The sequence below is a fragment of the Gorilla gorilla genome, chromosome 3, assembly GCF_029281585.2.
Source record: "Gorilla gorilla gorilla isolate KB3781 chromosome 3, NHGRI_mGorGor1-v2.1_pri, whole genome shotgun sequence".
NCBI lineage: Eukaryota > Metazoa > Chordata > Mammalia > Primates > Hominidae > Gorilla > Gorilla gorilla.
This window is the reverse complement of record NC_073227.2, coordinates 14,306,477-14,331,822: the sequence shown is the minus strand read 5'-3', so window position 1 is coordinate 14,331,822 and position 25,346 is coordinate 14,306,477. Positions and strand designations below refer to the sequence as shown.

At 45.9% G+C, this 25,346-nt stretch overlaps 2 long non-coding RNA genes across 2 annotated transcripts in view; one reads left to right on the top strand and one right to left on the bottom strand.

Moving 5' to 3' along the window:
- The window catches only part of LOC129533189 (uncharacterized), a 29,413-nt gene extending 9,533 nt beyond the window's left edge, over positions 1-19,880 (top strand). The window contains exon 3 of the long non-coding RNA XR_008679268.2: positions 19,330-19,880. This is a non-coding gene — a long non-coding RNA (uncharacterized lncRNA). The remainder of the gene's footprint in view (positions 1-19,329) is intronic.
- Positions 15,456-24,283, bottom strand: LOC129533190 (uncharacterized). Its single transcript, XR_008679269.1, has 3 exons — positions 24,177-24,283; positions 18,197-18,253; positions 15,456-15,624 (listed from the first exon to the last, which is right to left on the bottom strand). It is a non-coding gene; the product is annotated as an uncharacterized lncRNA (long non-coding RNA).
- Between the last annotated feature and the right edge of the window lie 1,063 nt (positions 24,284-25,346).

Here is a 25,346-nt window from a genome sequence, read left to right as displayed (position 1 = left end):
CTTGTAGACTCTGGATATTAGACCTCTGTCAGATGGATAGATTGTAAAAATTTTCTCCCATTCTGTAGGCTGCCTTTCACTCTGATGATAGTTTCTTTTGTTGTGCAGAATCTCTTTAATTTAATTAGATCTCATTTGTCATTTTTTGCTTTTGTTGCAGTTGCTTTTGGCATTTCCATCATAAAATCTTTGTCCATGCCTATGTCCTGAATGGTATTCCCTAGATATTCTTCTAGGGTTTTTATAGTTTCAGGTTTTACATTTAAGTCTTTAATCCATCTTGAGTTAATTTTTGTATAAGGCATAAGGAAGGGGTCTAGTTTCAATTTTCTGCATATGACTAGCTAGTTGTCCCACCACCATTTATTAAATAGGGAATCCTTTCCCTGTTGCTTATTTTTGTTCAGGTTTGTTGAAGGTAAGATGGTTGTAGATGTGTGGTCTTATTTCTGACTTCTCTATTCTGTTCCATAGGTCTATGTGTCTGTTTTTGTACCACTACCATGCTGTTTTGGTTACTGTAGCCTTGCAGTATAGTTTGAAGTCAGGTAGCGTGATGCCTCCAGCTTTTTTATTTTTGCTTAGTATTGTCTTGGCTATTCGGGCTCTTTTTTTTGGTTCCATAGGAATTTTAGAATAGTTTTTTCCTAATTCTGTGAAGAATGTCAATGGCAGTTTAATGGGAATAGCATTGAATCTATAAATTATGTTTAGCAGTATGGGCATTTTCACGATATTGATTCTTCCTATCCATGAGCATGGAATGTTTTTCCATTTGTTTGTGTCCTCTCTGATTTCCTTGAGGGGTGGTTTGTAGTTCTCCTTGAAGAGGTCATTCACATCCCTAGTTAGCTGTGTTCCTAGGTATTTTATTCTCTTTGTAGCAATTGTGAATGGAAGTTCATTCATGATTTGGCTCTCTACTTCCAGTCATAGTTTGTACATTCTTTGAAGAGAAGGGGTCTTGCTTTGTTGCTCAGGCTGACCTTGAACTCCTAGCCTCAAGGGATCCTCCAGCCTTGGCCTTACAAAGTGCTGGGATTACAGGTGTGAGCCACTGTGCCTGGTGAATACATTCTTTAATAGCAAACTGTTAATTTATTTAACCATTTCCCTACTGATGAACATATTTAGGTTGCTTCCTTTTTTGTCATTAAAACCAAATTTCTTGGTTCTGCTTACTTCTCTCTTTTTTTTCTACCTTGAACAAATCTTAAACTCCTTTTTCTCTTTTGGGTGAACTTTAGGGTTGGTTTCTCACTGCCACAAACATCTGTTGGAATTTTGACTGTGATAGGATTAAACGTATAGATTAATGGGGGAGCATTAGCACCTTTATAATATCCAATCATCTCTTCCAGAAAAATGATATCATTTCCTTCTATTCCTGTCTTCTTAAAAGGTTTTTAGAAAAGGTTTTGCTGTGTTCCTGCACATCTGTTTCTTTAGAGTTATCCCAGGTATTATGTGGGTTTTGTGGCTTTGGTGAATGGGATGCTCCATTACGTCTCACATTGGCCATTGCTTGGGTGTCAGAACCCTTTTGGTATTTATATGCTGACTTTATACCTGGTCACCTTCTGTTATATCCAAGGGGTAAAGTGGGCCCTGCATATTGGCCCCATGTTTTCACTTCTTCACAGCAGGCTGGGGCTGTTAGCTCAAAGCAAGCCAGCAGCAAACTCAAATTTTCACACATCCATTTGCATTAAATATAGCCCAGAGAAGCATATTTTTAGCCACTTAGAGCCTGCCAGCTTTGCACAGTCTCCCCCACTCCACCACACTGCACCCAACATCTGTCAGCCACAGATAAGGGGCTACAGAGAGGTCAAGACTTCAAATGGCTGCTGCCCTTTGGAGGTTTCTGACCCAGAGATTCACCTAGATAGGTAAGCCCTCACAGAGTCCCTTCTCCCGGAGTCCCCTTGCCCTCCCTCCCTTCTGGGTGTGGCCGAGTGCTGTCTTCTCTGGAAAGTGTCCCAGCTGTCAAAAAGCAGCCCAAAGGAAGCTCACGGTGTGCCAGCGCCACCTCATGGTCATACCTCTTCCTTAATCAGCCCCGAAACTCCCAGTCTTGCCAGACCTTGCTGAATTCCTTTCTTATTTCAAATTGTGTTCAGTCAACATAACGTTATTTTTCAGGGACTGCACAGTCAGCCGTGGCTTCTCTGCATCTTCTTTTCTATTATTCACATTTCATTTTCTTGTCTCACTGCATTTACCTTGAGTTGGTGTTGAATTTTAGCAGTGATGGTGGCCCTCGTTGCCTTGTTCCTGTCTTTATTTATTTATATTTTTATTTATTTATTTATTTATTTATTTATTTTTGAGACGGAGTCTCCTTCTGTTGCCCAGGCTGGAGTGCAGTGGCACAATCTCAGCTCACTGCATCCTCTGCCTCCAAGGTTCAAGCAATTCTCTTGCCTCAGCCTCCCGAGTAGCTGGGATTACAGGCGCCCACCACCACGCCCAGCTAGTTTTTGTATTTTTAATAGAGACAGGGTTTCACCATGTTGCAAGGCGTGTCTCAAACTCCTGACCTTAGGTGATCCACCCACCTTGGCCTCCCAAAGTGCTGGGATTACAGGTGTGAGCCGCCATGCCCGGCCCCTTGTTCCTGTCTTTAATGAGGTTGACTTGAAACTTTTGGCATTTGGTATGTTGCTTGCAGTAGGCTCCCAGTATTTAAGGGCACGCTACTCAAAATATATCCAGTATACCTCATTTTCTGTCATATCCATATCTACTGCCTTACTCTGCACCACCGATACATCTCACTTGGATGAGTACACCAAGCTCTTATCTCTTCCCCTACTTCCACACTTGAACTTTCTCTACCTCCCAATAGATTCTCTACAAAGCAGCTCAAGTTGTCGTACAAAATAATAAATCAGATCCTGGCTCTTTTTTGCCCAAAACCTGCCAGTGGCTTTTGCATCACACTAAGAATAAGACCCCAGTTCCCTTTACCAAGACTTCAACAGTGTGTGCTGCAGGGTGGGTTCCCCGAGGGTGGCTGCTGAGATGGGGCTTCGGATGCAAGCTGTTACCGCGGATTATCCATTGCGGAGGGAAGGGAAGTGCAGCAGGCTTGGGCAGAGGAAGAGATTCCATGCCTCTGCCAGCCTAGGGGTAGGGTGGCATCTGGAGTGAAGACCCATCAGAACGCCCCCATGTGCCTGAGAGGGCTGGGCTTCCGTCCCCCACCTCTATCAGTCACCGGATGCAGGCGGCTTTGGAAGGGGGATGCTGAGCTTGCAGCTGAGGTGATTATAGCGTCCCTGTTATACTTCACATTTTACTATTTTCTCCTGGCTTTAATGTCCTTCTTGCTGAAATGCAACAGCAATGTCTTCAGTGAGATCTGTGGGGAGTACACTGCTTGGACATCTGAAAATGATGTTCTTTCACCCTTACCCTTGAATGCTAATTTAGCTCCATACACTCTAGATCGGGGTCAGCAAATGTCCCTGGCCAGAGAGTAAATACTTTAGTCTTTTCAGTCCTTATGATCTGTGTTACCACTCCACTGTTCTAGCACCAAAGCAGCTGTGGACAATATATAAATGAATAGCTGTGGCTGTGTGCCAATAAAGCTTTATTTATAAACACAAATGGTGGGCCTGTTTGCCAGTGGGCTGTATTTTGCTGCCCTCCCTGCTCCAGATTTCTATTTTTTTTTCAGATTTTTTATGATCATCTTTATTTTTTTTAGAGACTGGGTCTTGCTCTGTCACCCAGGCTGGAGTGCACAGGTGTGACCACAGCTCACTGCAGCCTGAACTCCTTAGCTCAAGTGATCCTCCCATCTCAGCCTCCTGAGTAGCTGGGATTACAGTTTTTTCAGAGTTTTATGTCTGCTTCTAGGCTGAGTCCCCAGGTCCCAGGTGGAGCTGTACCTCTTGACTAAAGTACCCATGCTTAGCTTGTGTCCCGTTTTGCACGTTAGCAGCAGGAGGGTGCTTCCCGTGCTGCTCCATGGGTCAGCTTCCTGGGAAATCCCACCGGTCATGTCTCTCCCAGTATGGCTGGGACATAGAGAACAAGGGGGTGCACATGCCGCCTGAGTGTGTCATCAGAGGGGATTCTGTCTCCTCTGATGCCACGAATGGCTGCTGTTCCCACACAGGCTGTCTGGGTGGCAGTGCAGATTGGTGTGCCTTTTCTGAAGGGAAACCTGCCAGTATGCACACAGGACCTCAACAATGTATACTTCCACATCCTGAAGTGTACACTGAGGAAATGCTCAGACAGGACACAAGTACTCTTCAGAGTGCTACAGGAAGGGGGTCCGGATCCAGACCCCAAGAGAGGGTTCTTGGATCTCGCGCAAGAAAGAATTCAGGGCGAGTCCACGGAGTAAAGTGAAAGCAAGCTTATTAGAGAAGTAAAGAAAGAAAAGAATGGCTACCCATAGAGCAGCCCCGAGGGCTGCTGGTTGCCCATTTTTATGGTTATTTCTGATGATATGCTAAACAAGGGGCGGATTATTCATGCCTCCCCTTTCTAGACCATATAGGGTAACTTCCTGATGTTGCCATGGCATCTGTAAACTGTCATGGTGCTGGTGGGAGTGTGGCAGTGAGGACGACCGGAGGTCACTCTCGGCTGGGTTTTGGCCGGCTCTTTTACTGCAGCCTGTTTTATCAGCAAGGTCTTTCTGACCTGTATTTTATGCTGACCTCCTATCTCATCCTGTGACTTAGACTACCTAGCCATCTGGGAATGCAGCCCAGTAAGTCTCAGCCTCATTTTACCCAGCTCCTATTCAAGGTGGAGTTGCTTTGGTTTACATGCCTCTGACATTTCCCCCTTCCCTTTTATAAGAGAACCTTCAATCCTAAGGGTTGCAGAGGGATAAAGATCCATCTTCTGTAACTTCTTCAGGCTGAATAGGGGTAGTGATGTTCCTGCCTAACTCTGAGGTTCTCTTGCATTCAGGGTAGAGAAGAGCTCAGTTGGAAAGCATCAGTATGGTAGGGTGCATTCATAACTCTTGAGTTTTGACAAAAGGCGACATCTGCAAGATTAATAAGTGTTTAAGAAAACATTCAGTAAACTTGTCCTATATTCCTACACAAAGAGTATAACAGCAATATATTCCATAAGAGTAAACCAAAATAAGTAAAGTTATTCCAAGTAAACTAAATTAGAAGGCTTTTCATGAACTGGGCATGTTGGAACTAAGCTGATATGGTGTTGTTAGCTGATTGTAATGTGCCCAGAATTAGAATGCTGATCCAGATTTTTACATTACCCATCCCTCTTGTTTCTTCTGAGCAGCAGACAGAGATCACTGGTTGGTTTACAGGAATAAGCAGGGTTAGCCTGAATTGCAGAAACAAACTTAAAAACAACTAATGAGACTAGAATTTAATAACAAGTGTACCATAGTTCTTGAAACATAATATTTCTCTCTCCAGTTTCTCATTTTTACTGAAGACAAATCATGGTAAGACTGATTTGCTTGATTACACTTGGCCTGATTATTTGTATAAAGTGCAGCAAGAATAATTATTTTCCACAGAGGCTCTTTTAAAATTGGCTTTGCTGGAACTCTGTTCTGTAGAAGGAATTTTAGGTAAGGCTTTTTAAAGCTAAGCTCAGCCGTAGGTTTGTACCCTCAAATACCTACGAGTTGAGTTAATTCCTCTCCTCTTGGGGGTCCCAAGATAACTTGGGGCTCTTGGACCTGTCAGAAGTTGACATTCTTTGCTTACCACAGGTCAGAAACCCTATACAGAGACTATTGCAGACAAGGTCAGACCAATTCTCCAAGGGGCTTTTATTGGCTTTGCAAGTTAAGTTTGATTCCTTAAATGAAAGCACACCATGCCAGTTAAAGCCTTGGTAAAATTTCTCCAGTTGTGTCCTGTTACAAAAGAAAACAGATTCTCACCCCCAACTCCCCACCCCCTTTTGTTTTTTTGAGATGGAGTCTTGCTCTGTTGCCCAGGCTGGAATGCAGTGGCTTGATCTCAGCTCACTGCAACATCTGCCCCTGGGTTCAAGTATTTCTCCTGCCTCAGCCTCCTTAGTAGCTGGAATTACAGGCATGTGCCACCACACCTGACTAATTTTTATATTTTTAGTAGAGATGGCCTTTTGCCTTTTTGGCCAGGCTGATCTCGAATTCCTGACCTCAAGTGATCTGCCCACCTTGGTCTCTCCAAGTGCTGGGATTACAGAAACAAGCCACTGAGCCCAGCCCAGAAAACAGATTCTTATCTCACTTTTGCAAAAAACTATATTGCCATAAATTAAGAGTATTCACAAGTAGTTTCCAAAGTTTGGAGAAATCAGGTAGAGAGAAACAAATATGCTCCAAATTTTGTTCACAGGAGTATAGTTTACTTAATTGCTAAAAGCTGTAAATAGCTCAAAAGTTTCCTTCCCTCTGAAAAACAAAACAAAGAATCAGCAACATTTTAAGCAAAGTTAAAAAGATTATTTCAGTTTTCTATTGGTTCAGTTAATTCAGTTAACTCCTGTTCTATTTGATATTCATGAACATTCCAGCTCTTCATGAGAGTTCTGAAAGTTGTTTCCTCTATTCTAAAGTTACAGTTCCAAAGTTATTAGAAACCTGTATTTAAGAACACCTGTTAGAGTTTTATAGTTGACTATAAGCCACCTTCTAAAGAGGATTAAAACAAGACAATGATTATCTGTGGATGATAAAAAGTTTTAGGACAGTCATTATTAAAGCCACAGTTAATAAGGAAATTTGGTTACTTCTGTGGCACAAAAATTTTTACATAACAATAACTACACTAAGTCATATTAGAATTATGAGTTTCCCATAACTTTGGAACATATACCAATTATACCAAATCTTACAGTCTTTCACCAAAAACACATTTTCAACTTTTATTTTTGGCAAAAACCTTGATAAGTTTGAGATTTTAATTATTTACTAGGTGTAGAGCCTGCCTAGGACATACTAGGCAGAAGTGTAGTTTTAGAGCTGACTCTCCAGCATAGCTAGGGGGCGTGGCTAACTCCACATGTCCCCAGGGCTTACCTAGCTGTAAAGCAGGCAAGTTGTACAGTAAGAGTCATAGTGGCATTTTATGAAGCGTTTAGAAGGCCTAACAACCTTTGAATTATACAACAACATTTCTTGCATAAATTCCTTTTCACAAATCCTTTCACGACTTAAACGACCTGAGACATTCTTAGACTTTCTGATTTGCCCTAAACATTTCTCGTTTTAAACAACCAGTCATTTTACTTTAGGACAATTTTTTTTTTCAAGATGGAGTCTCACTCTGTTGCCCAGGCTGGAGTGCAGTGGTGCAGTCTTGGCTCACTGCAACCTCCACCTCCCAGGTTCAAGCAATTCTCCTGTCTCAGTCTCCCAAGTAACTGGGATTACAGTCTCGTGCCACCATGCCCCACTAATTTTTGTAATTTTTAGTAGAGATGGGGTTTCACCATGTTGGTCAAGTTGGTCTTGAACTCCTGACCTCAGGGTGATCTGCCCACCTTGGTCTTCTAGAGTGCTGGGATTACAGGCGTGAGATACCGCACCCGGCCTAGGACAAGAATTTACCATACAAGGATGTTTTATTTCCTTCTTTTTTTTTGAGATGGAGTTTCACTCCTGTTGCCCAGGCTGGAGTGCAGTGGTGCAATCTCGGCTTTCTGCAACCTCCACCTTCTGGGTTCAAGCAATGCTCCTGCCTCAGCTCCCAAGTAGCTGGGATTATAGGCATGTGCCACCATGCCCGGCTGATTTTGTATTTCTAGTAGAGATGGGGTTTCACCATGTTGGTCAGGCTGGTCTCAAACTCCTGACTTTAGGTGAGCCACCTGCCTCGGCCTCCCAAAATGCTGGGATTACAGGCACGAGCCACCGTGCCTGGCCCAAGATCCTTTCTCACAGAAAATCTTTCTTTATAATCTTCTTTGTATAGCTAGGAAGCATGGCTAATTCCACATGTCCCCAGGCCTTATCTAGAACCTAATGGTTTTTTTTTTTTTTTTTTTTTTTGAGATGGAGTCTCACTCTGTCACCCAGGCTGGAGTGCAGTGGCACGATCTCGGCTCACTGCAACCTCCGCCCTCTGAGTTCAAGCAATTCTCCTGCCTCAGCCTCCCAAGTAGCTGGGATTACAGGCGTCTGCCACTGCGCCTGGCTAATTTTTTGTGTTTTTAGTAGAGATGGGGTTTCACCATCTTGGCTAGGCTGGTCTTGAACTCCTGACCTTGTGATCCACCCGCCTCAGCCTCCCAAAGTGCTGGGATTACAGGTGTGAGCCACCACGCTTGACCCTAATGGCTTTAAGGTAGGTAAATTGAACAAGTTTTCAAAGTTAAAGAAGCAGTTTATGACCTTAAAGCATTTAGCAAACTTAATATCTGACCTGCATAATTTAGACTAAATGTTTTTATCAATAATTTTTAAAGCTGTTTTTATTTCCCAAAGATTACTAAAGTTACATGAACTAAAAGGCGTTACAGTTTTTATTTTGCCTTCAAAATATTTAAGTGCTTATTTTTGTTTAAGCCAATTAATTCGAGTTCTTTTATATAAACATTACACAGAACACATATATAGCTACACAGAAAGAAGAAGATTACTACAGTAGTTGTAAGATTTTTCATTTGCCAGTTTTTAAGTTTCTTAATTGGATTACTGGCTTTTGGGTGGAGCCCTTGGAAGAACAGGGCCAAGAAAGGGGTCTGTGGTGCCTCCTGTTTTTCTCAAGGAGTCCAGGCTGTTAGAGCTTGAATAGCCACTTTTAATGAAACTGATTTTAACCATAGTACTCATTAATAAAGTCCTTTTAGAATTTCTTATGCCAAACGGCCAATATTTCTGGCCTTTGAACTTTACCAAAGGTAACCTCCCAGGGGCTTAGAGAAAGGAAAATTTAAGACAATCCACGGAGGAGGAGAAAATAGACAAGGGCACGCAGATATTAAACCAGAAAGGACTTACTTCCAAGATGGGGAATTGAACCAGGACCGTGACTGTGAAAGTGCAGAACTTTAGTTACTGAGCTCTAGCATGGGGCAGCCTCCGTTTCCCTTCCCAGAAGGGAATAGTTAATTTTGAACTTGCAAAGGCTTTTTATTTAATAGGATTTTTAGAGCTAACTATGACATGAACCCTAAAATTCCTGTTCCTTGGAAGGCAGAGACCAAAAGTACTGCCATGTGGTGACAAGGTCAAACTCCCAAGGACATAAAACAAGGTGGAGACTTCATCCAGATTTTTGTTTGTTTCAGGGACCTGCAGCCAAGTTTGTTACTGACCAGCTTGCTGGGTTGTCTTGAAAAGTGGGCTTACCGGTGTTTTAAGGTCATGTTTTATCCTGAAGTACCCCTCAACACAGAAAAATGAATTCATAGCATAAAATACAACAGCTTAAAACTAGCCTTAGAATTCTTTTTCGCATTAATCAAAACTTGACAGAGGAGATAAACAGTTTTTTTTTTTCTCTCCCCATTCATTCAACCATTTGCACAGAGAGAGAAGCCAGAAATCTGACTGGTAAGAAATTCTTACCCTTTTGCCAATGTGCCAGGCTTCTGGGTTCCCTTTCCCTAAGCAGCCCTAGTGATCCAGCTTGTGGCACCATCGCCCTGGAGGTCAAGCCACATAATAAAGGACATTATTATTTTTTGTTCTGGCCAGAGAAGAATACATGTGATCAAACACAGACATTAGCCACTCTGCTTAGCACACAGTATGAAACTGGCAAGGCTTAAATTTGCCCCCAGATGGGCCCCGCCATCTTTAATCCAACTTCCAACTTGGAGTTTCAACACGTGGTCTCTGGGCAAGATGGTTGCCCTGAGTAACAGAAAAGATGGAAAAATAGAGAGGGAAAGTATTGCCTGAGGCAGGGTGGAGAAGGTGAAGAGCTTAGGGAGGCCAGAAAAGACCCACTCATTGCAGCCGACAATGAAAAGCTCAGGCGGCCGCTTGTGGGTAGCAAAGGAATCTTTTCCAGCCGTCCCATAGCTCTCAAGTTTCCCCGTTTAGGGAGGAAAAAGCTCCCCATGTCCCATGATCCTGTACATGCCTAACCCTGTCACCCACAGCCATCAGCAAAGAGTGCAAGGCAGATTAATCCAAAGAGAACAGCTTTTAACATCTCATAGTGCCAGACCTGTTCTTAGCTGAGAGGGACTGCACTGAGAGTCTTTAACCCCCTAAATCTTAGAAGGGACTCTAACCCTCCAAGCCCCTAAATCTTAGAAGGGACTAACCCTCCAACCCCCTAAATCTTAGAAGGGACTGTAACCCTCCAACCCCCTAAATCTTAGAAGGGACTGTAACCCTCCAACCCCCTAAATCTTAGAAGGCACTCTAACCCTCCAACCCCCTAAATCTCAGAAGGGACTCTAACCCTCCAAGGCCCTAAATCTTAGAAGGGATTCTAACCCTCCAACCCCCTAAATCTTAGAAGGGACTCTAACCCTCCAAGCCCCTCAATCTTAGAAGGGACTCTAACCCTCCAAGCCCCTCAATCTTAGAAGGGACTCTAACCCTCCAAGCCCCTAAATCTTAGAAGGGACTCTAACCCTCCAACCCCCTAAATCTTAGAAGGGACTCTAGCCCTCCAAGCCCCTAAATCTTAGAAGGGACTCTAACCCTCCAAGCCCCTAAATCTTAGAAGGGACTCTAACCCTCCAACCCCCTAAATCTTAGAAGGGGCTCTAACCCTCCAACCCCCTAAATCTTGGAAGGGGCTCTAACCCTCCAACCCCCTAAATCTTAGAAGGGACTCTAACCCTCCAAGCCCCTAAATCTTAGAAGGGACTCTAACCCTCCAAGCCCCTAAATCTTAGAAGGGACTCTAACCCTCCAAGCCCCTAAATCTTAGAAGGGACTCTAACCCTCCAAGCCCCTAAATCTTAGAAGGGACTCTAACCCTCCAAGCCCCTAAATCTTAGAAGGGACTCTAACCCTCCAAGCCCCTAAATCTTAGAAGGGACTCTAACCCTCCAAGCCCCTAAATCTTAGAAGGGACTCTAACCCTCCAAGCCCCTAAATCTTAGAAGGGACTCTAACCCTCCAACCCCCTAAATCTTAGAAGGGACTCTAACCCTCCAAGCCCCTAAATCTTAGAAGGGACTCTAACCCACCAAGCCCCTAAATCTTAGAAGGGACTCTAACCCTCCAAGCCCCTAAATCTTAGAAGGGACTCTAACCCTCCAAGCCCCTCAATCTTAGAAGGGACTCTAACCCTCCAAGCCCCTCAATCTTAGACGGGACTCTAACCCTCCAAGCCCCTAAATCTTAGAAGGGACTCTAACCCTCCAAGCCCCTCAATCTTAGAAGGGACTCTAACCCTCCAAGCCCCTAAATCTTAGAAGGGACTCTAACCCTCCAAGCCCCTAAATCTTAGAAGGGACTAACCCTCCAAGCCCCTCAATCTTAGAAGGGACTCTAACCCTCCAAGCCCCTAAATCTTAGAAGGGACTCTAACCCTCCAACCCCCTAAATCTTAGAAGGGACTCTAACCCTCCAAGCCCCTAAATCTTAGAAGGGACTCTAACCCACCAAGCCCCTAAATCTTAGAAGGGACTCTAACCCTCCAACCCCCTAAATCTTAGAAGGGACTCTAACCCTCCAAGCCCCTAAATCTTAGAAGGGACTCTAACCCTCCAAGCCCCTAAATCTTAGAAGGGACTCTAACCCTCCAAGCCCCTAAATCTTAGAAGGGACTCTAACCCTCCAAGCCCCTAAATCTTAGAAGGGACTCTAACCCTCCAACCCCCTAAATCTTAGAAGGGAGTCTAACCCTCTTAGGCTGGGCCTCTAAGCCAAGTTTGGTCAAGCATTCTTGCCTTTTATTAAGAGGGCCTCTAACCCACTCTGTCTTAGGAGAGACTAACTTCCCTAAGTTGGGCCTCTAACCCAATCCCATTCTTTACCCAGGTACCCCACCACTTACCCAAAGTCATCCAATCAGTGCTGCAGTGTATTTCCTTTGGGTCAGGGGTCTCCTCAGTATTGTCCCTTTTGTGGTTTGTGAAAAATATGTTACTGGACCCCACCACTTACCGAAAGTTAACTTTTGGGTCAGGGGTTTCCACAGTATGGTCCCTTCATAGTCACCAGAAAGATGTTCCAGGAAAGGGGACCCGATCCAGACCCCAAGAGAGGGTTCTTGGAGCTCGCACAGGAAAGAATTCCGGGCAGTTCCACAGTGCAAAGTGAAAGCAAGTTTATTAGTGAAGGAATAAAAGAATGGCTACTCCATGGACAGAGCAGCTCTGAGGGCTGCTGGCTGCCCATTTTTATGGCTATTTCTTGATGATATGCGAAACAAAGGGGGGATTATTCATGCCTCCCCTTCCTGACATTGCCATGGCATCTGTAAACTGTCATGGTGCTGGTGGGAGTGTAGCAGTGAGGACAACCAGAGGTCACTCTCATGGCCATTTTGGTTTTGGTGGGCTTTGGCCGGCTCCTTTACTGCAAACTGTTTTATCAGCAAAGTCTTTATGACCTGTATTTTGTGCCAACCTCCTATCTCATCCTGTGTCTTAGAATGCCTTAACCATCTGGGAATGCAGCCCGGTAGGTTTCAGCCTCATTTTACCCAGCTCCTATTCAAGATGGAGTTGCTCTGGTTCACACGCCTCTGACAAGAGCATTATCACTCATAGCAAGGACTTGAAACAGCCGGCATCACAGAGCATGCTGGGGCAGGAAGTTAATGACACAGAAAATCTGGTACAGTTTTGTGAAAGTTGTGGGGTGAAAGAGTGTTCCTACACCATGATTTCAATGATGTAGAAGAGCCTGGGAGAAAAGACACTGAAAGGTTGCTAGTGGTCACTTGCGGGGATTGGGATCTGGGCTAATTTTATTTTCTTCTTTGCACTTTTCTATTTTGTCCAACTTTTTTTTTTAATAATGGGCATATATTAACTTTTAAAAAAAGTTTGTCTGACTTTATCTTTAATGAAAAGGTATTTTAAGGTATAATACATTAAATGTATATGTACATTAATATATAATATGTACATTGCATACATAAATGTGTACATTAGTACATAAAAATCTGAAATACATGCACATGGGAAAAAAGAATTGAAACCATATAAAAATACGTCTGGAGGACAGTTTCCCTCCTGTGCCTGTCTCTAAATTTCTTTCCAGGGCAACTGTCACTATCATTTCCTGTGGGTGCCTGTGGAGATATTTTATATAACAGTCATGAATATGTATACAACACCCACGTTTTTTCACAAATGTTGCATTTTATTCAGGCTTTTCTGCTCCTCATTTTCTTTCCCTTTTACTTTTTCTACATGAGAACTTAGCTCTATTTTTTATTTTATTTATTTATTTATTTATTTTTTGTTTTTTTGAGATGGAGTTTCACTCTTATTGCCCAGGCTGGAGTGCAATGGCGTAATCTCGGCTCACTGCAACCTCTGCCTCTTGGATTCAAGCCATTCTCCTACCTCAGCCTCTTGAGTAGCTGGGATTACAGGCACCTACCACTATGCCCAGCTAATTTTTTTTTGTATTTAGTAGAGACGGGGTTTAACCATGTTGGTCAGGCTGGTCTCAAACTCCTGACCTCAGGTGATCCAACCTGCATCGGCCTCCCAAAGTGCTGGGATTACAGGCGTGAGCCACCGCGCCAGGCCTATTTTTACTTTATTACTATTTTTTTTTGAGATGAAGTTTCGCGATTGTTGCCCAGGCTAGAGTGCAGTGGCGAAATCTTGGCTCACCGCAACCTCGGCCTCCCAGGTTCAAGCGATTCTCCTGCCTCAGCCCCTGAGTAGCTGGGATTACAGGTGCCCACCACCATGCCTGGCTAATTTTGGTATTTTTAGTAGAGACGAGGTTTCACCATGTTGGCCAGGCTGGTCTTGAACTCCTGACCTCAAGTGATCTGCCTGCCTCGGCCTCCCAAAGTGTTGGGATTACAGGTGTGAGCCACCATGCCCGGCCCAACTCTGTTTTTTAAATGTAACTAATACAACCCAAGACTGTTCATATCTACGCGCACAGATCTACTCAGGCTTTTCGATGGCTTCATGGTGGTCTGTTATCTCAATGTAATCATAATTTCATCTGACTCCATATGTGGACATTTAAATGTTTCTAATCTTTGGCACAAGTGTTAATGTAGATGTATATACATGTGTAAATCACTAAGGGGATGTCAGATTGTTGTAATCACTTCCAGCAATCCAAAATCCACTTCTAGCAACAAGAAAAGTGACAGGAAGCCTATCTCGTGGGGGGAAGGGGGGAATGGTCTTTTTGATAAATAATTCTGGGTGAACTGGAGATTTGTATGGGAAAGGCTTGTCTTGATCCACCTCCTACCACACCAAAAAACCCATTCCATGGGGACTGCAGAGCTAAGTGTGAAAAGTGAAAACAAATCAAGCTTTTAGAGGAAAATATAGGAGGACGTCTTTGTATCCTTGGAGCAAATAAAGATTTCTCTTTCTTTCTTTCTCTCTCTCTCTCTTTCTTTCTTTCTTTCTTTCTTTCTTTCTTTTTTTTTTTTTTTTGAGATGGCGTCTCATTCTGTCACCAGGCTGGAGTGTAATGGCATGGTCTTGGCTTACGGCAACCTCTGTGCTCCCAGGTTCAAGCGATTCTCTGGTCTCAGCCTCTCAAGTGGCTGGGATTACAGGCGCCCGCCACTACACCCAGCTAATCTTTTGTATTTTTAGTAGAGACGGGGTTTCACCATGTTGGCCAGGCTGGTCTCAAACTCCTAACCTGCACTAACTCCTAACTCCCTAAACAGAAGTGCACTAACCTAACTCTGCCTGCCTTGGCCTCCCAAAGTGGTGGGATTACAGTCGTGAGCCATCACGCCCGGCCTAAAGATTTCTTAAAACAGTGCTCAAAAGTGCTAACCGAGAAATTGATAAATTGAACTGTATTGAAAACAAGAAATTCTGTTCATCAACAGACACTGTCAAGAGAGTGGGAAGGATAGTTGCAATATATGTGTATATCCCAAACAGGACTTGTATTCAGCCAATACAGAGAACTAGAGCTTATGAAGGAAAAGACAGACAACCCCATGGACAGATGGGGATACTTCACAGAAGAGGATTGCTAAATTGTCAACCATCATGGAAGAAGTGTTCAGTTGCACTGGTCATTAGGAAGATGCAAATTAAAACCGCAACATGAAATCACTACATCCCCACCCGGCCCACGCCTGAAATGAAAAAGACAGCAAATATCAAAAGCTGGGGAGGATGTTTGTTGTAGTTTTGAGCTGTTAGGTTTTGGGGTAATATGTTATGTGGCAATAGCTAGCTAATGCATCTGAGTCATTTGGACAGGGTTTTAGGAGTCATCGAGAAGATGAAATGGATACATTTTGGGACTCATTTTAAAGTAGCTTGGTCCTTTCTATCAAGATGCAATGAAAAATGAAAGCAATTATCTAGGTAATTTGACCAACGTAATATTAATTCCACTTGGAGTTTTCCAGTCAAAGTTTATGATGTGCCTTTTATTTTAATTGAATTGCTTTGTAATGGTCCTGATTCCCATTTCACTTGGCTGAGGCCAACTCGGCCTTGATCTCCAAATTTCCTTCCAGCGCTGGAAACCTCTTTGGCAATTGGAGGTAATCACCCCTCTGATGTTGCTGCATCCAACTGTAAGAGACGAAAGACATTTTTTCTGAGAAAAAGCTTGCACGCAAGAGAATGCAGCACTCACTAGCATGTCATAAAGACTCGGGCCTGACCTTTAAAACCAATTACCACGATATCCACACCAAGCTAAACAAAACAACGATTAGGGGGACAGAGCTGAGCAGGCTTTGGAAACCCCACACCAAGTGGTTTCACTTTGCCCTTTCCATAAGACTGTTCCCCCTTAAAACACAGCATAATGTCTGAGGGGGCTTCCATCTGGAAAAATCGCCCTGGCCTTAAACCTCATCAACGTAACGACACAGTCATCCTTCAGAGGAAAATTCCAAAGGCAAGGGCAGGCGCTCGCCCTTGAGTTTGGCTTCCTTTTACAGAATCTCTTTCTTGGCAGCAGCCACATGGCCGCAAGCTGTTTAGAAGTGCAAGCCCTGGCTGGGGCGGTGGCTCACGCTTGTAATCCCGGCACTTTGGGAGGCTGAGGCAGGTGGATCACCTGAGGTCAGGAGTTCAAGACCAGCCTGGCCAACATGGTGAAACCTTGTCTCTACTAAAAATACAACAAAAAAAATTAGCCAGGCTTGGTGGCGGGCACCTGTAATCCCAGCTACTCAGGAGGCTGAGGCAGGAGAATTGCTTGAACCTGGGAGGCGGAGGTTGCAGTGAGCTGAGATCGTGCCATTGTGCTCCAGCCTGGACGACAAGAGCGAAACTCTATCTCAAAAAAAAAAGTAAAAGTGCAAGTCCATCCCAACCCATGATGACAGTGAGTCCCAGGCACACGGAGGGGCAGTTGTCGTGCAGCTGGCAGGCTCTCAGAGGAGTTTTCTAGCCTCTGACGGTGTGTAGTCTCAGGGGGCGGGAAGGGGAGTGCCATGATGCCAGCTGTGGCCATGGCCACCCCTTTGTCCCCACATCGTCTAAGGATTTTCACCCCCACTTGCAAACACGGGAGATGCTCCTGGAGGCGGGACAGTGCCCGGCGTGCTGGGGAGGACCATTGGGGCTCGCTGCTGCTTCAGGGAGGGCACAGCGTCTTCACAGCTAATTCCCACTGGGGTTTATTTGTTGCCCCTGTTTGTGTCTGTGGGGCTGGGGCTCAGCTCCACGTGGTCACCCAGGACCCAGTAGACAGGGTGGCCATTGCAGCAGGTGCCTGTGAGGAGAGGACACTCCCACAGAAGGAGCACATGTCACCGGCACTCACGGCCCACTGGCCAGAGCTGGCCACGGCCCCCTTGCTGCTGGGGGAGCCCGATGGCTGTCTGAGCCACAGCCAGGCATGGTGGTGGCCTTGCCACCCGGCGGCATCCCCGGTGCTAGACACTAAGCTCCCAGAGGGCAGAGAACACAATGCTTTTGCTCCTCCTGCCTCCACGGTTTGGCCCTCACCTTCATTCCCACGAGGAGCCCTTTCTTCTGTGTGCACGCATGTGTCTCTGTGTATGTGTGTGTCTGCGTGTGTGTGTGTGCATGTGTGTGCATGCGTTGGCACTGGGAGCCTCAGTCGTGGTGTTATTTTTCAGATATAACCGACATCTGATTTCCCTCTGTGATTTTTTGGCTGCTTGTTTTTAGCCCCAGGATTCTTTTCTCACTAGCACTCTAGCAGAGCTTTTATCCCAGCTGAATAAAGTCTGCACGCAGGAAGTGTGAGCTGGTTCTGATATCGGTGGAATAGCTGGATTGTAAACCTGCGGCATGGGAGTCCTCAGGAGCTGCCTCATTTAGAAGCATCTGGGCTGTCATCATTTTGAGCTTGTGCCTCCTTAACTGAGAAATGACAGAGCTGACCAAAGCCGGGAAAGATGCAGGAAGGAGGCCTGGCAGCCCTGAATCAGTTTCTCCAAGAAACAGGCCTGAGGTTTGAAGAGATTCAGGTTAGAAATCAATGAGGAGATTTTTTGGTCTCCGCTAATTTTTTAGATAATCAGGTGAGATCCAAGTGTACCATGCTAAAGATTTTTGAACGTTAAAATTGCTTTTTCATTTTTGATGGGCCATTCTACTCCTGGGCATCTACCCAAAGGAGCTCAAAGTAGGGACTTGAGCAGACACGTCTTTGCCAATGTTCACAGCAGCACGGTTCACACTGGCCAAGAGGTGGAAACAACCCAGATGGCCAGCAGTGATGAATGGACACGCAAAACGTGGTCTAAACATACAATGGAATATTATTCAGCCTTAAAAAAGAATGAAATTCTGACACGTTCTGCAACATGGATGAGCCTTGAGGAGATTATGCTCAGTGAAATAAGCCCGACACAAAAGGACAGCTATTGTGTGGTTCCGCTGGTCTGAATTTCCAGACTAAGCAGGTCTTACATAGAGACAGAAAGTAGAATGGTGGGTGTCGGGGCTGGGGGAGGGCAGCTGGGAGTTAGTGTTTGATGGGGACAGAGTTTCTGTTTGGGAAGACAAGAATGTTCTGGAGGTGGATAATGGTGATGGTTGCACACCACTGTGAGTGTGCTTAATGCCTCTGAACTGTATACCTAAAAGTGGTGAAGATGGCAGATTTTATGTTATATATAGTTTGCCACGATTAAAAAAATTAATAATGTAAAAAACATACCTGGGATGGGTTTGCAAAAGTTCTGCCAGAAACAGGAATGGATGTGTTTAGGAGAATCTGGGCAGAGAACCAGGAATGAAAGCCAATTAAACCTCTTTGAGAACTCTTACTTAGGCAATTTTAATTTCTTCTAAGTAGTAAAATATGTAAGACCAACAAATTAAATACTTCTTGCAAAAACAAAATTGACAAAATGTATGGCTCATTTACATTGTAAATCTACAATTAAGATGGGAAATAAACCAATTCTGGACACCTGAACCGGTGAGACGAGTTGAATTGCGTCCTCCAAAATTCATATATTGAAATTCAAACTCCCAGCATCCCAGAATGTGACCTGATTTGGAGATGGGGCCTTGGCTGAGACAATCAACTTAAAATGAAATCATTAGGGTGGGCCTTAATCCAGTAGGACGGGTGTCCTTATAAAGAGGAGGAATTTGGAGACACACACACACACACAGGGAGAGCGCCGCATGAAGATGAAGGCAGAAACTGGGGAGATGCTTTCACAAGCCAAAGACTGCCCAGGCTTGTGAGCAAAAACAACCTCCAGAAGCTGGAAGAGAGCCTTGCACAGATTTCCTCCCGGAGCCCCTAGAAGGAACCCACCCTGCCAACACCTTGATTTGGAACTTGCAGCCTCCAAAACTGTGAGATGATAAATTTCTGTTGTTTAAGCCACCCAGTTGGTGGTACTTTGTTACAGCAGCCTTAGAAACTAATGCAAGTAAATAAAACACCAGAAAGATTTTCCTTTTCCCTGTATTGTGTTCGGATTTCCCTCTGCTCATGAAGACACCCCTCATATTGGCTTAGGGCCCACCGTAATCTCCAGTGTGATCTCATCTTAACTAATGACATCTGCACAGCCCCGTTCCCAAATAAGGTCAGAAGGACAGGTAGTGAGGGTTTGGACTTTAACGTCATGTTTGAGGATCCTAGTCAACCCATAACAGTCCACACTCTGGTTCCTCCAAATTCATGTCCTTCCCGCAGGCAAAATGCCTTCATCCCATCCTAACATGCTCCGAAGGCTTAAGTATTCTAGGGTCAACTTTGAGTCCAAAATATCATCTAACTACCATTGTTAACTCAAAGTTCCAAATCTCTGTTCTCCTCTGTTGTTTCAGGCCTTGCACAGAGGAGTGCTTGGTGAACATTTGGTGGAGGATACGGAAACCCACGTGGATTCCAGGTGCTGACTTTTGTGCCACTACAGAGTCCAGAGTACATTAGGAAGACGATGCCAACCACCACCATCTATTGACTTACTCAACATTTACTGCACACCTACTGTGTGCAGGGGTCCTGGGGACCCCATAGATGAAAACATAAGCACATGATCAAATGTAAAGCTGGGCTTCGTCTATTACAGCGGGTACCGTACAGTTTTACAATCGTGTACCTAAAACAACCTGGACAAGGCACGGGATTGATTTTCAATTTTGTAAAACAGAGCAAAAGTGCTTTTATTGATGTTTCTTTTCTTTTTCCTGAGATCTTATGTCCCTAGACAGAACTATAAAATGTTTTTTATATTAAAGGTCTGTGCCTCAGATTTTAAAAATATCTGTAGAATGTGTAGTAAAGTTATCCATTTCATTTGTGATAATGGTCATTTTTATTTTCTCTTTTGTTCCTGATCAATCTAACTAGAATTTATAAATTTAACAATTTTCTCAAGAACTAACGTTCTGTTTCATTGATGTTCTCTATTATTTTCTGTTCTCTGTTTCATTGATTTCAACTCTGATTTTTATTATTTCTTTTCTTCTTTTTATTTTAGGTTTCATTTGGTCTTTTCTAGTTAAGGTGGAAGCTGAGGTCAATAATTTGCCTTTCTTCTTTTCCTTAAAAAATTGTTGGCCAGGTGCGGTGGCTTATGCCTGTAATCCCAGCACTTTGGGAGGCTGAGGCAGTCTGATCACCTGAGGTCAGGAGTTTGAGACCCTGTTTCTACTAAAAATACAAAATTAGCCAGGCGTGGTGGCGGGTGCCTGTAATACCAGCTACTCGGGAGGCTGAGGTGGAAGAATCACTTGAACCTGGGAGATGGAGGTTGCAGTGAGCCAAGACTGTGCCATTGCACTCCAGCCTGGGCAACAAGAACGAAAATCTGTCAAAAAAAAAAAAAAAAAAAGAAAGAAAAAAAATTGTTTTAGGCTGGGTGTGGTGGCTCACACCTGTAATCCCAGTGCTTTGGGAGGCTGAGGCAGGCAGATCACTTGAGGTCAGGAGTTCGAGACCAGCCCGGCTAACATGGTGAAACCCCATCTCTACTAAAAATACAAAAATTAGCTGGGCATGGTGGCGTGTGCCTGTAATTCCAGCTACTCAGGAGGCTGAGACAGGAGAATCGCTTGAACCCGGGAGGTGGAGGTTGCAGTGAGCTGAGATTGCACCACTGCACTCCAGCCTGGGTGACAGAATGAGACTCTGTCTTAAAAAAAAATTGTTTTAAAAACAGCTTTATTGAGATATACTTCACATACAGTTCATCCTTTTAAAGTATGCGAGTCAGTGGGTAGTATATTCTTAGACAAGTTCAACCACCACTAAAATTAATTTTAGAACATTTTCTTCACCCCAAAAAGAAACCTATATTCATGACTTCAAATTTCTCCTTCCCCAGCTCCTGGCAACCAATAGTCGACTTTCTGTGTCTATAGATGTCCCTGTTCCAGACATTTCCTATAAGTGGAATCATATATGATCTTTTGTGTATAGCTTCCTTCACTGAACATAATGTTTTCAAGGTTCGTTCCTGCTGTGTTAGGGCCTCCTTGCTTTTATGGCCAAATAATACTCCATTGTATGGGTAGGCCACGCTGTGTTTATCCATTCACCATTGGATGGACATCTGGTTTGTTTCTGCCTTTTGGCTATTATGAATAATGCTGCTATGAACATTTACATGTACATTTTGTGTGGATGTATGTTTCCTTTTTTGTTTTTTTTCTTTTTTTTGAGATGGAGTCTTGCTCTTTCGCCTAGGCTAGAGTGCAGTGGTGTGATCTCAGCTCACCGCAACCTCCACCTCCGGGGTTCAAATGATTCTCCTGCCTCAGCCTCCTGAGTAGCTGGGATTACAGGTGCCTGGCACCACACCTGGCTAATTTTTGTATTTTTAGTAGAGACAGGATTTCACCACATTGGCCAGGCTGGTCTCGAACTCCTGACCTCACGATCCGCCCGCCTTGGCCTCCCAGATTGCTGGGATTACAGGTGTGAGCCGCTGCGCCCGGCCTGTTTTCACGTCTCTTGGGTGTGTACCTAGAGAGGGAATTGTGGGGTTCTATAGTAGCTCTGTGTTTCACCCGTGAAGAACTGCCAAACTGTTTTCCAGAGCAGGTACAGCATTTTACCTTCCCATCAACGGTGTATCAGCGTTCTTATTTTTGCACGCCTTCACCCACACTTATCTGCCTCTTTTTCCCGCTGACTTTTTGATTCTAGCCATTCAGTGCATGTGAAATGACATCTCGTTGTGGTCTTGATTTGCATTTCCCTGGTAACTAATAATGTCTAGCGTGTCTTCATGTGCTTGGACCATCTGTATATTTTCTTTGGAAGAATGTGTGTTTAGATCCTTTGCTCATTTTTAAATTGGGTTGTCTTTTTATTATTGAGTTACCTGAGTTCTTTACATATTCTGGATACAAAGCCCTTCTTAGAAATATGATTTGAAAATATTCTCTCCCATCCTGTTGGTTATCTTTTTACTTACTTACTTTTTTTTTTTTGAGACAGGGTCTCACTCTTTTGCCCAGGCTGGAGTGCAGTGGTGCAATCTTGGCTTACTGCAACCTCTACCTCCCAGGTTCAAGCAATCCTTCCACCCCAGCCTCCTGAGTAGCTGGGACTACAGGCATGCACCATCACACCTGGCTAATTTTTATATTTTTTTTGTAGAGGCAGGGTTTTGCCATGTTGGCCAGGCTGATCTCGAACTCCTGGCCTCAAGTGATCGAACCGCCTTGGCCTCCCCAAGTGCTGGGATTACAGGCGTGAGCCACTGCACCCAGCCTACTTTCTTGATACTGTCCTTTAGAGCACAACTGTTTTGAATTTGCTGAAATCCAATTTATTTATTCTTCCTTTTGTTGCTCATGCTTTGGTGTCAAGGCTAAGAAGCTGTTGCCTCCTTGAGGTCCTGGAGACACGGCCCTCTGCTTCTTCTAAGAGCTTGATCATTCTAGTGCTTGCCTTTAGTTCTTTGTTTTTGAGGGAACAGAGGCCATTTAGCTTGGAGAAGGAGGGAGGGGTATGGTAGCTACTGGCAGACTCAGAGGGGCTGTCCTGGCATAGTGTCCAGAGGGCATTGGGACCCTGAGGACAGCTGGAGCCAGTGTGCGTGTGGGTGGGTGGGTGGGTGGGGGGGGGGGCGGTGGAGGGGTAGGGGAGTGGGATACAGTTAGGCAGACCCTGTGTCAGCTCTAAGAATCTGGGGATGAAACAGGCTGGGCAGGGAGGGGTCCTTTGGAGCTCTCGCCTCTCAGAAGCAGGACCCAAACCAACTCCCCAGCTCCCCCAGCATTCCCCCTCCAGCTTGAGGCAGGGCTGGCGTGGGGTGGGAGGGGGGAAGGAGCCCTGGTGAGTCAGATGGAGAACAAAGGGCCCACCTTGGTGGGAGGAGGGAGAGAGGAGGCCGAGGAGGGTGAACTATGCAGACAGGTGGCCTGCGAGGGGTGCTGTGCTGCCCTTGGGCTCTGGGCGAGGCCTCTATCCCACCGCAGGAAAACCCTCCTTGCAGGGAGCTCATCTTCCGCCTTTCAAAACTTCAGGGCGCTCCTCAGGCATCGCACAGGGTAACGGCTTGGACAGCAGCAGCATTGGCTGTTCACAAGCATCTTGTGGTTTTTCAGAGCCCTGTCCTGCCGCTTGGGGCAGCATTTCCTCCCGCCGGGCCCTCTCCCTTCCTCTCTCCAGACGCCTAGTCCTCACATGGGCACCTTCCCTTTCCTCACCCTCCAGGGTCGCCCAAATCCCATAGCCCTTATCACGTGCTGTGGATGCCAACACGCAGCCAGGCCACTGTTTCTGGGGAGCAACCAGGGGATCGGGCAGCCCAGGTAAAGGCTGCTGTCCCAGAGCTGTGGGAAGTGAGGGGACAGGACAAGAAGGAAAGGAAGGAAAAGCGTGCGGAATCTGCAGTGCAATTGTTGGGAAGCAGGTGAGAAGTCAGGCTTGGAGAGGGCAGATACCTGTTTCTGCCTCCACAGGGCGCTGCTCTCAGAAGGCAAAGAGCTCTTGGGCTGGGCATAGTGGCTTACGCCGGTAACCCCAACACTTTGGGAAGCCAAGGCAGGTGGATTACTTGAGGTCAAGACCTCGAGACCAGCCTGGCCAACATGGTGAAACCTCTTCTCTACTAAAAATACAAAAATTAGCCGGGTGTGGTGGCACATGCCTGTAATCCCAGCCACTTGGGAAGCTGAGGCACGAGAATCGCTGAAACCCGGGAGGTGGAGGTTGCAGTGAGCTGAGATTGCACCACCGCACTCCAGCCTGGGCGACAGAGTGAGACTCCGTCTCAAAAACAAAAACAAAAATTAAAAATAATAAAAAAGGCGAAGAGTTCTTGGTGGATGGAAGGACAGCTTCCAGTATTACCCAGGTCTCAGGTAAGCACTCTCTTGACTCTCTGGGACTCAGTTTCCCTGTCTCCTACTGTGAGGTGACAGTTGCTGTGGTTGATCCATCCAACCTCACCCTGAGCAATTTTAGGGGCTGGACCCTGAGCCCTGTCCAGGGCCGCAGAGGCAGGGGCGCTGTGATCCAGGGGCGTCTCTGCAGCGGCGGCGAGACGGTCGTGATAGTCCAATCTGTCAATCTCCCAGATGGGGGCAGTGAGGCCCAGAGAGAGGAGAGGACTAAACCGTCAGCGGGACTGTGAGTTCCCGGAGGCAGGGCTGAGTCTTTTATTTTTCTTTTCATGTCTGTATCCCCAGCACCCAGCAAATGGCGGGGCACTTACGAGGTCTTCGGAAGCTGCCTGGTTGCCTTGGGTGCAGTGTTTTGTGATAGAATCAAGAGTTGGAACCCGAACCTCTGCTTCTCGGCCCGCTTTCCACTGCGCCGGGCTCCGAGTTAATGGCGGAGAGGGCAGGGAGGTCCTGGGCCCCGCCCACCAGGCTTCCAATCACCAGTGCCCCCGCCCCGCCCTGCCCCGCCCTTGCCCTGAACCCCGCCCTTCCTTGGCTCCGCCCCTGCCCCGCCCTCGTCGCGGAGCCAGGTTCTACCCCGGGACATCTCGCTGGGCTCAGCCTCCCACAGGATTCAGGAGTGCGGGGATGCTCTTTGTGCTGAGAACTCGCTGGTCAGGCTGGTCAGGCTGCTTGGCCTCTTACTCCATCTGTAGAGTGGGCTCAGGCCTGATGGTGATCGTGTCTTGTTTTGTCACGCTGGGATTCGTGTCTCTGGTGACATTTTCCTGCTGTGTGCAGCACTTGGCCACGCAGATGACTGGACAGCTGCCAGGAGCACTGGCCGTGTGCACCAGACTCAGCTTGAGGAAGTCCTTGGGAGCAAAGTGCAAGTGGAAAACGCTGTGAGGGAAAAGCTGTGGGCGGGGAGTCAGGGGCCCAGGGCACGGGTCCAGTCCTGTCCCTGACTGGCTAGTCCACAAAAGCCTGTCCCCCGGCGTCAGTTTTCTGTGCCTGGATTACATGGCAGTTGAGTCCTAAACACTGAGGGACAGACGCTGCCTCTAGTTCCCACATCTGGCTCAGTCCTTACAGAGGAGCTGTCTGGAGGACTGGCGGGGCTCTCGGCTTCTGTTCTCCCAAGCTCCTCCACCCTGCCTGTGGGCTCTGCCAGGAGCAAGCGCCTGACGACCCTCTCCTGATGTTCCCTTCCACTGGGGAGGTCCCCCTCCTCCTACTCAGAGGCAGAGTTTGTAGGTGAGGTGGGTCGACAGGGGCCTACCATCTTCCCTCTGCCCCATGATGACAGATACCTGCCCAGGCTGTGGAGGCCCATGGTCAGTTTGTCCAGCGCTGGAGCTCATGTTAGGCATCTCACTGGCCTGCAGACAGAAGCCATATTCTCCAAAATCCCTTTCCTTAGCAATAAGGGGGTATCTTGGTTTCCCATTTGCCAAGTCCTGTATGTGGTTCCTCCCCTGACTTGGAACACAGGAGAGGTG